The 10,160-nt window shown below is 41.6% G+C and overlaps 1 long non-coding RNA gene across 1 annotated transcript; it reads left to right on the top strand.

Moving 5' to 3' along the window:
• LOC116780324 lies at positions 1-4,414 on the top strand. The gene is made up of 3 exons (XR_004354421.1): positions 1-724; positions 882-1,011; positions 2,891-4,414. It is a non-coding gene; the product is annotated as an uncharacterized LOC116780324 (long non-coding RNA).
• The last annotated feature ends 5,746 nt before the right edge of the window (positions 4,415-10,160 follow it).

The following is a 10,160-nucleotide window of genomic DNA, read 5'->3' as shown; positions in this document are numbered from 1 at the left end:
GATGACAATCGTGGTGCTGGGTTGACAGCTGGACTAGATGATCTTGAAGGTCTCTTCCAACCTTGGTGATTCTTTGATTCTGTGATACTGTACGGTTTTTAATTAGGATTTATAGTTCAGGAAAAGAAAAAAAAAAAAAAGAAAATAGGTAGTTGGTGTACTTCAGAAGGTAAGTCCATATGAAGAGGAGCTGCAAATAATGCAGGATTCCTGGAAGCTAAGCAGTCAGAAACTCAAGCCCTCAAAAATGACTAGATGTATTGGAATACTTGGGCTTTACAGTCTTTATGATTTCCTCAAAGTACAATATAAAGGATATATTTCCTTGCTCACAAGAGCGTAAAGGATTAATTTGTTAAAGTTTGTGAAGCGCTTGGGTGATGTGATAAAAATTTTCACTAACACAGGACTGGATTTCTGCTTTGTAAGGAAGTTTTGGGCTACCTCTTTTTTGGGAGTGGGGTTTTTGTTTGGTTGGTTTGTTTGTTCGTTTGTTTTCTTTTTCACTGCTTTAAAACACACTCTCATAAAATATTGAATCTTGCAGATCTATGGGATAAGGCTTCATAAATCACCAGTATTTAGTAATTGCTGACCTGGAACACTTGCCGAAACCCACAAACCACTCAGTACGTTGCAATTTGTGAGACCTTACGAGCCACGTAATATTTTACAGTTCCTGAAGCTATTACCCATCTTTGCAGGAAGAGAGAGATTTTGAAAGGTAAGATTGTACATTGCGTACAAGGGATTGTATGCAATGGGCTATTCCTGTCATAAAACTTTAATAGAATGCTGTAGTCAGTCTGTATTGCACGGATTTGACGAGTGGCAGTCTTGATAAAAACAGAGGGGACAATTTGGATCTGTTTATTTTGTAGTTGAAGAACCATTTATAACACAGTGGCGAGGCTATGGTGAGACAATTCCTAAATTATATCCAGTGCCAAAATCCAGTTGGACTGCAATGGTATTTCGGTGCCCAGGCAGCAGTGCTGAGTACCCACACATGTGAGTGACAAGGTGAACATGTGCACTTTGTGTCTTTCTTGTATCAGCTGCTTGGATCAGGTATCAAGCCTTGTAAAGTGCTGCTATAGAAATAGTTCAAACAAACCCTCACTTAACAGATTTTCCCCTCCAGCCTTGTCCCTTCAGCAGGTTACTTTGATTTCTTCAAGACATAAAAACCATTTTAAAATAAGGCTGTAGTGTAAGTGCCAGCTGTTGTTAAACCCTGGGTTTCATTAGCAGACTGTAAAAAAAGTCTAAGCTGTAAATGGTACCATAAATATTAAAACTGTTGTTAACAGCAGCTGATTACAAACTTTCAGGAGATGATTTAACAGTAATAATTACTGCTAATTGAGCAAAATCACAAATCTGAAAATTACCATTCAGTTTCATGGACTTTGCACTATCATCAAACTGACCAGTAGACAGGCCTGGCTCTGTCTGTGTGTAGCAGGTCTGCAGCAGAGCCAGGACTTGTAACTAGACCTTGCACATTCCAGATTTGAGCAATATACCGTCTTCTAGTTATTTATCTTTCCTCTGTGATGTATTTCTTTCTTTAGCTTGAACCCATTTTTAAAAGCTAATTAAACCTTAATGAGAAATCATATAATTTACATACATTTTGTGGCTTAGAATCTTCTGAAGGGATCTAGAATCAATTCAAATTTTCTTAGCAGTGAGGATGTTGGCAATTTTCTACCTTTGTACTTTTTCCATGATTCTATCACTATTTTTTCTGAACATTTCACGACAGTCTTTAAATACCATTATAACCACCATGTGTGAAGTATGAGTGTGTTTATCAACAGGTGGCAAACTAAGGCACAAAGGTGTTTGAGCTCAATTGTAACTGGTCCTGTGCAAAAGTTGTGTCTGCTCTGAAAAATGATGATAATTTTGTAGTTCTGTCCTCCTGAACACCATATTGAGATTCTATAGGGGTCATAAATACGTGTATCTTTATTCCCCAACCTTACCATTTCAAACATGAGCATATTTAACTGTGCTTCATGCTTTTGTCCTCATAGGTTATAAAAGGATTTTCTGTTTCTATTTGTTTGTGTGTGTGTTTGGATGCAATTTTAATTCCCTCATTCTCTATTATGTTGGACATCTGCGAGGAAAATTATGTGAAAATTTCAGGCCCCTAATGAATTAATTGCAAAGGAATGAATATCAAATGCTTCTGCTTATAGAAGGAATATATTGCATAAAGCATAATAGTGAGCTGGGTTAAAAAGTTGTTTACTGTGAATTTTACCTGTACTTGCTCTTATATTTCAAGATGGATTTTTTTGGAAGGGTCCAGAGATTCCCACTAGCCTCTGCCTCCTCTCTGATAAACCAACTCCAAGTTTCTTATAATTCTAAGGAAAGGGTCAAAAAAAGGGACAGAGCAGAGCTGGTTGTCTCTGAGCTTCTTTTTAAGATGCCTACCCTTATCCCCTCTGTTGGAGGGTCAGAGGGGCTTTGTGTCTCACACTTGGCTGGCTGTGCTTGTAAATACTTGGGTGTTGCCACACATCATAGTTACCTGGGGCTTTTCTGTCTTAAAAAAACTTCTGCTGCCCTGTCTTTAGTTACTTTATGCCCGTAATTTACAGATACAATATAACATATACCCACTCTAATTGGGTTCTTTGACGTGTCTTGTGCTCTGCAAAAGTAGGCAGGCTCTCAAAGAAAGTAAGGTTGCCATAAGACCATTAACTGCTGATACTCTGTAAAGTCATGTCTGATTGTTCTTCGCATCTCTTCTGCTCAGTCAGGGAAGACTGAGGCCTGTAAAAAACCTACTTCATGCCACTGAATCCTAGAAATTGTCAAGATGATCTATTCAATACAGCCTTATGATTCCTCATCTCTCTTGCAGAGCCCTTCTCTGTGTCACGAGGATTCATTTCTGGTTTTCATCCAGCAGAGATAGTCCAGTAAAAGGGATGGTTTTCACACCAAGGTGAGAAATGCAGGTTTTTAAATCATCCACAGGTCGAGCAGGGCCAAGCACTTGGTGGCTGAAGCCACAGAGTGCCCAGGCTGCCCTAACAGCTGTTTCTGGCCATGAAACAAGGACAAGATGAAAGTACAGCTATCTGGGTGTCCCAGACGGAGAGCTATGGCCACTCCTGAGTGGATCATGTCTGCCAGACTTTGGGAGTGGAATGACCTGTAAAAGGAGTGGAGGAAACCCACATGAATTGTGACTAGAGATGTCTCCTGGGCTACTGACATATATTAGAAATCTAAACTTATACTTGGGTCACTGTGGAAATCCCTGTGCACCTCAAGATACACATAAAATCAGTATTGTTTATGCAGAGTTTTTGTGTAATCTCAGTTCTAACTTCCCCTTGAATGTAAGAGAGGAAATAGAAAACTGTTTTAGAAGGAAAAGAAAAAGCAGTTTATACTATGGGAAGTCTGAATAGGAAGCTCCAGCTGACTGTTTACTAAGCTAAATGCAACATGGAAAATTCAGTGTGTCAGGAAAAATAACATAGTTTTCTCTCCTGGTGGCAAGCAGCCATGATTGTTGTTACTGACATGGTCAGCTAATATCATCCTTCTGATATTACTATAGATGGATAAAATCACCATGAGAACTACCCAGTCCTGAAAAATACACATTTGTACTGGTTTTTCTCTCCTCAATACAGTAAGGTCAGTTCTGAGCTGGGGCTGCAGGGCTGGGAGTGTATCTGGAAGCTTCTATGAAGTGTGGGGTGGTTCAGTGTTTACTGGACATATACATGTGTCAGAAAGTGCCCTGCATCCCTGCCTGGTACAGGCCAATCCCTGGTAGGGAAAAGATGAGCCCAGATGAGACAAATACAACATGACCTATGCATCTAAGAGATGTTTTCTTAACAACCAGCTTTCTAGCACAGAAGAAGAGTGTTTCTCTCCAACCTTCTGTGCGTCTTCTGTGTCTGGAGAGAGGAGAGCTCTGAGAGTACAGCTGTGGAATCTGAATAGGAGATAACAGTGCAAATGTGTGTAGTGTGCGTCTAAGCCCTGATTTTCAATACACAATGATTTTTTTAAAAAAGCTTAGTGCTGACTCTGATGCCTTTTGCACTTCTAGTGCCTTTTCTCCTACGCATTGCACAGCAGCAGCACGTTCTGGTGTCTGCTATAATATGGGTAATAACTCGCAGTCATATGTTTCTGATTTTCATCAAATGGAGCAACAATTTGGGGGGTATCCTGCAAGGGTAACACAAATTATCTTTTAAAATTAATGGTAGAAGTGATCCTGTATCTCAGGAAGCGTGTCCATGGATTCTGTGAAGTGAGTTGGGTGGCAGATAGAGGTGAGCTGGAATTCATTGGAATAATAGGGGTAGTATAATGGTGGGTAATGTCCCAAGACTTACAGCAGGACTGATGTTTCCAGGAAATCCAGAGGGTCCTGCTGAGAGGCCAATAGGAAAACTACATGTTGGCACACAGTCCAGCCTGGAGGCTGGATCACAGATAGGCAAATAAACCAAGAGGAATGAGAGCAAAATAGATGAATGTGACCTGCCTTGCTTCATAGACCACCAGGGAAAGAAAGCCCTTCTGCTGATAATACAGCACTGAGCTTGTGAGAGACACCTGAACCAATGGTATGTAAGTAGATGGAAGTTATAAACATGAGAAAGAATCTTAAATAGGATTAAATGGAAATGTAAAATTACGTAAAGTGCAATCTTTCTACTGAAAAATATAAATTGCCTTGAGAAACAGGAAGAGTGGAAAGAGAAATTAAGCATGTTGAGTTTGGTTAGTTGGTTGGTTTTTTTTTTTTAATTGAAAAGCATATAATTTAAAAAATAAACAGAGTGGGATAAAAAATATTTTGCTTCTCCTGACTTTGTGACTGTTACCTCTTTTGCTCATCAATTTTCTCTCTTCTTTTAAACTCCAGGCCTTTTGTTTTGTAATTAAATTGTGAGCTCTTCAGGGCAGCAGCTATATGCAGACATGGAGCAGTAAATACCCTGCAGCAGTAAATACTTACCCTGATTGGCACCACTGAGCAATATAAACACTATGTAAATAATGAGAAAGTCTGAGAGGTGCTGTATCCTGGATAAACACCATTCCTTTCCACGGCTTACATTGTAGTTGAATTAATTCTAACAGTACACAAAACCATGTCAGTGCATCAGCTAAAGGCAAGCTGGATACTGCTTGGAGGTATGGAAAGTTATGAAGAGCTGGGTGAGCCCCCTGATGTCCTCTGGGAGGAAAAAATGCACTGGGGAGAAGCTGATTTGGAGCTTGGAGCCAAACTTCCCTTTGGGAAGGAAAAAAATTGACACAATCCTCTTCTTATGTGACATTCAGGGAGAATTGAATGTCTATGCATGAGATAGATCCATTCGTAGGCTTCATAGGCAGGAAACTTGGAGTGTTATCCTGCTGGCTGCTTCAGTTGCCCACATATATCTGTCTAGAGTCATTTGAGATGTCCTGTAGTAGGCCTCAAATTCCAGCTGCCACTTGGGAGGGAGAAAGGTCATGTTTAATATTTGGCAATTCTGTGTAAATGTCTTGGATTCCACAGGCAAAGCTGGCACTAGACATCTAAATTTAGCCAGCTGGTTTGTGTGCCAAGAGATGTTTTTTAGGGTGAAGTGGGCAGATCTCTGGACTCCACTGACTGTGACAAAAGGCTGGACATCCAGTTAACATGTGGACACCTCCCAGGTCTCTTAATCTGCAAGGGGAATACTATTGTCCTTTAAGATGTGCCCCAAGACAAGACTTAGCTTAGTGTCCTTTAAGGTAATATATAAAAAATTGATTGATGCTAACATTGTGAAAGTGCTTTAACGTGTTTTTTAAAACCAGAGGTCTTAAAATGGTGCTGAAGCTGCATGTGAGAATGTAGGGTTCAGATCTGCTCTGATCTCAAGCTGTGCCCCCTCTGTGGAACTGAGTAAAGCCCCTGCACATTGCAGGGACACCTGAGCTGGCTCAGACCCGGAGTGTCTGACGATGCCGGTGCACCAGGTGTGCTGAGAGGCTGGTGCAGAGTTAGCTCATGTGGAGAACCACTGGCCTTACATCTGAGATGTTACTGAAAACACTTTACACATCTCCTTTTTTTTTTTTTCTTTTCCTTCACCGTAATTTTACTTTTTTTTTCCTCGGGAAGAGTTTCCTTCTGAGTATTTGAATTTACTGCAGCAAGAACTACTGTTTGCTAGTATGTTTATACAACAGAAACACAAGGAGCCCCTGGTCTCTGACAAGGACACTGTGGCAAAACAAATTAAAAATACAGACAGAAAGCCAGAGTGCAGAGTGAGGTTATGTCTCAAAGATGACACTGGCCCTCTGAGATAAGGCTGAGGTCTTCTGCAGTTTGACTCAATACCTCAAGTAAAAGAAATTTCATTTCCATGTGTGTATCTTGTGTGTATCAAAACCTGGTGTTTGGGTAGTGCCTGAAAGTTCCTAGATATGGGCAAATGGAGAAAAGAAACAGTCCTTTAGCACTAGGGACTACAGCATGAGGTGTAATGAGACAGAGAAAATGAGAAGGGTATTTAACATCACAGGTATTTTGCCTAAGTGTAGGAACAGGACAGATGGACTGTCTCTGTATTCCCAGATGTTCTTAAAGAGAGCAGGAACTGACTACAACTAAGAGGTTTTATCTGAAAGTCAGTACCAGTATGTTTTTTCACCTCATATAAACAAAGAAAAAGAAGGGTTTGTTCTGCTTCACTGGAGCAAAAAAAATAACACAATAGACTTCCATTCAGGCACATAAATAGCAACTGTCCTGTGACTTCTCTATTTAAATGGGTATCCATGGTGAGATCTGCCTAGCTTTCGTTAGATGGCTGTGGAACGGTGCTGTGGTTCACACTGCAGACAGGAAGGAAAAGGCAGCTGAAAAATTCCCCTTACAATGACTGAATGAAGAAATGCAGCAAGATATCAAGTGTCTGTTGCATCACACTGCAAAAAAATGATGCCTGTGTTCTCCACCACTGCTTTACTGTTCCTTCACAATGCTTTTCCAGGTCCATTCCAATTAAATGCTAGTCTGTACTTGTAGGCACAACCCCGACCAACAGATGGTACATAAATAGGTGTAAAAACTGCAGCGTTACAAGGGGCTTCCTTCTCAGGCTGCATTTCGTGTTTGATTTCTCCTTTCAGTGTTGGTAGTAGGGATTAGTAACCTGCTCTGTGATATATGAGCCTGGGTCAGACCCCTCCAGGGTCTTGCCTGGCTCAGAGCATACAAGGATGACCTGGTGCTGTAGGTACCAGCACAGATGTCTGCTGTACAAGTGATCTTTAGCAGCAGAAGGAAAAGAGAAGCTGGGTCAAGATTGCTGGACTTCTTGAACCGCCTGTTTTCTGGGGAGAATGGCAGACCTGCCTAAAATTTAAGATACTACTGATATGTCATCAGGGCTATTTATATCAGGGATCTGTGAAATAAAAGTCAAAATCAGCTACAGGAGTCTGAGCTAATGAATGATGAGTTCCTGGTGTTGGAATAATTATTACAATTGATGACAACAAAGATCAGTTGTTTTGCCAAATACAAGCTTTGAAAAATAGTACCTTTTAGCCCCAAAATAAGCCAAAATTGGGTTAAGGAGTCAAATATAGAAACATTACCCTTGGCTTGTTATATTCTGCATTAAAATTTATATTCTGCATTGAAATACTGATGGTTCACACTTTTGAGATCTTAGCTGTACATGCATCAGCGAGAAAGTGTCATGTACCATTTAAAAGTGTTATATTCTGGTAATAAGTGGAATGTAAAAATCCTCTTATAGATCATGATATTCACAGTAAAATTATTAGCAATGCTAATGCTAGTACAGTTTGGAAGAGATTGATACACCAGTGATAATGCACTGAACTTGAATTCTATCAAAACTAGTAGAAAAGCTGTTCCTGACTTTAAGTGAGAACCAGATCTGACCTATAAATTTTTAAAAGTTTATGCCTAAATGCTAAAAATTGAAAATGTTAATAAAAATGTAATCTCTCATTGCTGTCAGCAAGGCAAAGCCTCTGAAGCTTTTGTATATACCTTCTACCATTCTTTGTATTTTGTTTCTATGTGAAGACTGGAAGTGGACTGATCAGTAAGGGTTTGGTTTACTCAAACCAAGCCAGGAGTTAGGAGCTAACTCCAGCTGCTGCCAATACAGCAGCCATTGAAATGTGAAAGCACAGTTAAAAAGAGCTAATTTTAAAAGTGTTTTCCTGTGAAATCCATCCAGCTTTTCAAATCAGACTTTCACTGTCTTCCCCAAACCAACCAAATGTTACAAAATCTGGGAATGCAGCTGAGGAATCCTGCCAACCCCCTGGTGCAGCATGGTCGTCTCGCATACTTTCTCTGCTTGGCTGTCAGGGCGTGCCAGGGCAGATGCCTGTGGTGTGCCTTGATCCTCACTGATCTTTAGGTCTGTGCAGTCTCCATAGTCAGGCTACCCCTTTATTTGTGGAGCAAGAATGGGAAAAGGCAGAAAGCAGCATTGCTGGCAACAAGGACTAAACAGGAATAACAAAATCAGATGTCTGGGATTCTGCAAGGAGAGGGAGAGGCGGGCAAAGTTTGTCAGGAGGTGGAGGCACACCAAACCAGGCAGAGGTAGATGCTGGTGCAGTCCTGAGGGAAGGTGTGGGTGTCCACAATGGCACAACCCAGCATGACCAAAGTGCTGAACGTGTCTGCACTGGGGAGGCACAACCAATGGCCCGGCTGTTTTCGATCCGTGCTTGGGAAGCAGATGCCTGTAGAGTCAGAAGCAAACTGTTGTGGTTTCCAAATGCTCATATATAGCATTCTAGCATATTGGAGCAGATGGCAGGTCTGACTACCCTGGGCCCCATTTCTCGGCAGCGGCTGGAAACCCTTCAGGCCTCTTTGAAGAGTGGTGTGGATATGCCTGCTTAAGGAATGGCATCCCAGGATTTTCTGCTCCCTTCCACTGTCTCCGTGTATGTTTTGTACCCTGCTCAGCACTCTGGAACATGTACTCAGTCTGTGGACACCTCTCTGGGTTGCATTGGCAATCTCGTGTGTCCCGAGTTGTTCAACAGGGGTAGTGTGGGTCTGGCTCCAAGCCAGCTGAGTTACTCTGCTTCTCAGGTGGAGACGTGCAAGAGCAGACATATCTGGACTGTTTGAATGCCTTCCAGAAGATAAATCATCCATAAGCACTGCTGAAGTGAATTCAGTACGCAGAAAAAGTAGGACACGGCTGATTTTCCATCACCATCCACTCATAGTAGCAGAGTAGAAGGTGTTTTAGAACAGCCTTGGTCACTGGCTGGAAGACCCAAGAGTCACCACCAAAGGTATCCGCCCTCTCAGCATGACTGAGGGGCTGAGGCAAGCAACACAAGCTTTGTGCCACCTGACTATTCCCCTAGAGAAGTCAAAATAAGTGCTCTTTTCCCGTTGAGAGGACCTGTACGAGGCAATGTTTGACCTTATGAATGTAGCTTACACAGAAACCTACAGTCTTAAGAGGATTTCTAAACTTTTCTCATTGGCTTGTAGCAAATCTCAATGTGCAACAACACAGCTATCCTTAGGTAAGTATTGTCTCCTCTAAAAAGGCTTCTTAGGCTCTCCAGCTATTGGTAGAGAATCCCTACTGTGGACTTCGCATATATATTTTCACAATGCGTTGTACGTATCTGTGTCTTTGGAGACAACTGAAGCTGAGTTTGTCTATCTCACCAGCCATGTGGCAAGTGAGACACGTGCTTGTTTTTTGTACAGATGTTCATCATGTACAAAGAGAGAAAGGAGGGAAAAGGCAAGAAGAACCTGTCAGAAGAACTGAAGGGGAGGCTGGAACCAGTCCTGGTCATCCCCCTTTACAAAGTCCCATGTTGGGTGACTTGAGCTGGCAGGCGAGGGCACTCAGTCACTGTGAGACCTGCACATGGTGCAGGGCTTTGGCAGTTTTCTAGAGGTTTACCAGTTGATATGGTTTGAAGCTGGCTCCCTGCCAAGTCTCCAAACCTTACCACAGGAAGTCCCCCCCCAACCCCAAAAATCTCAGGGAGAAGAGGGAGAAAAAAACCAACCAAGAAAACCAAAACGAGAGAGAGACAGCTAATGCAATATATATAAATATATTTACACTTATGTT

Source organism: Chiroxiphia lanceolata, chromosome 1, assembly GCF_009829145.1.
Source record: "Chiroxiphia lanceolata isolate bChiLan1 chromosome 1, bChiLan1.pri, whole genome shotgun sequence".
NCBI classification, from domain to species: domain Eukaryota; kingdom Metazoa; phylum Chordata; class Aves; order Passeriformes; family Pipridae; genus Chiroxiphia; species Chiroxiphia lanceolata.
Note: the sequence above shows the minus strand (reverse complement) of the source record. Positions and strands in the feature narration are given on the sequence as shown.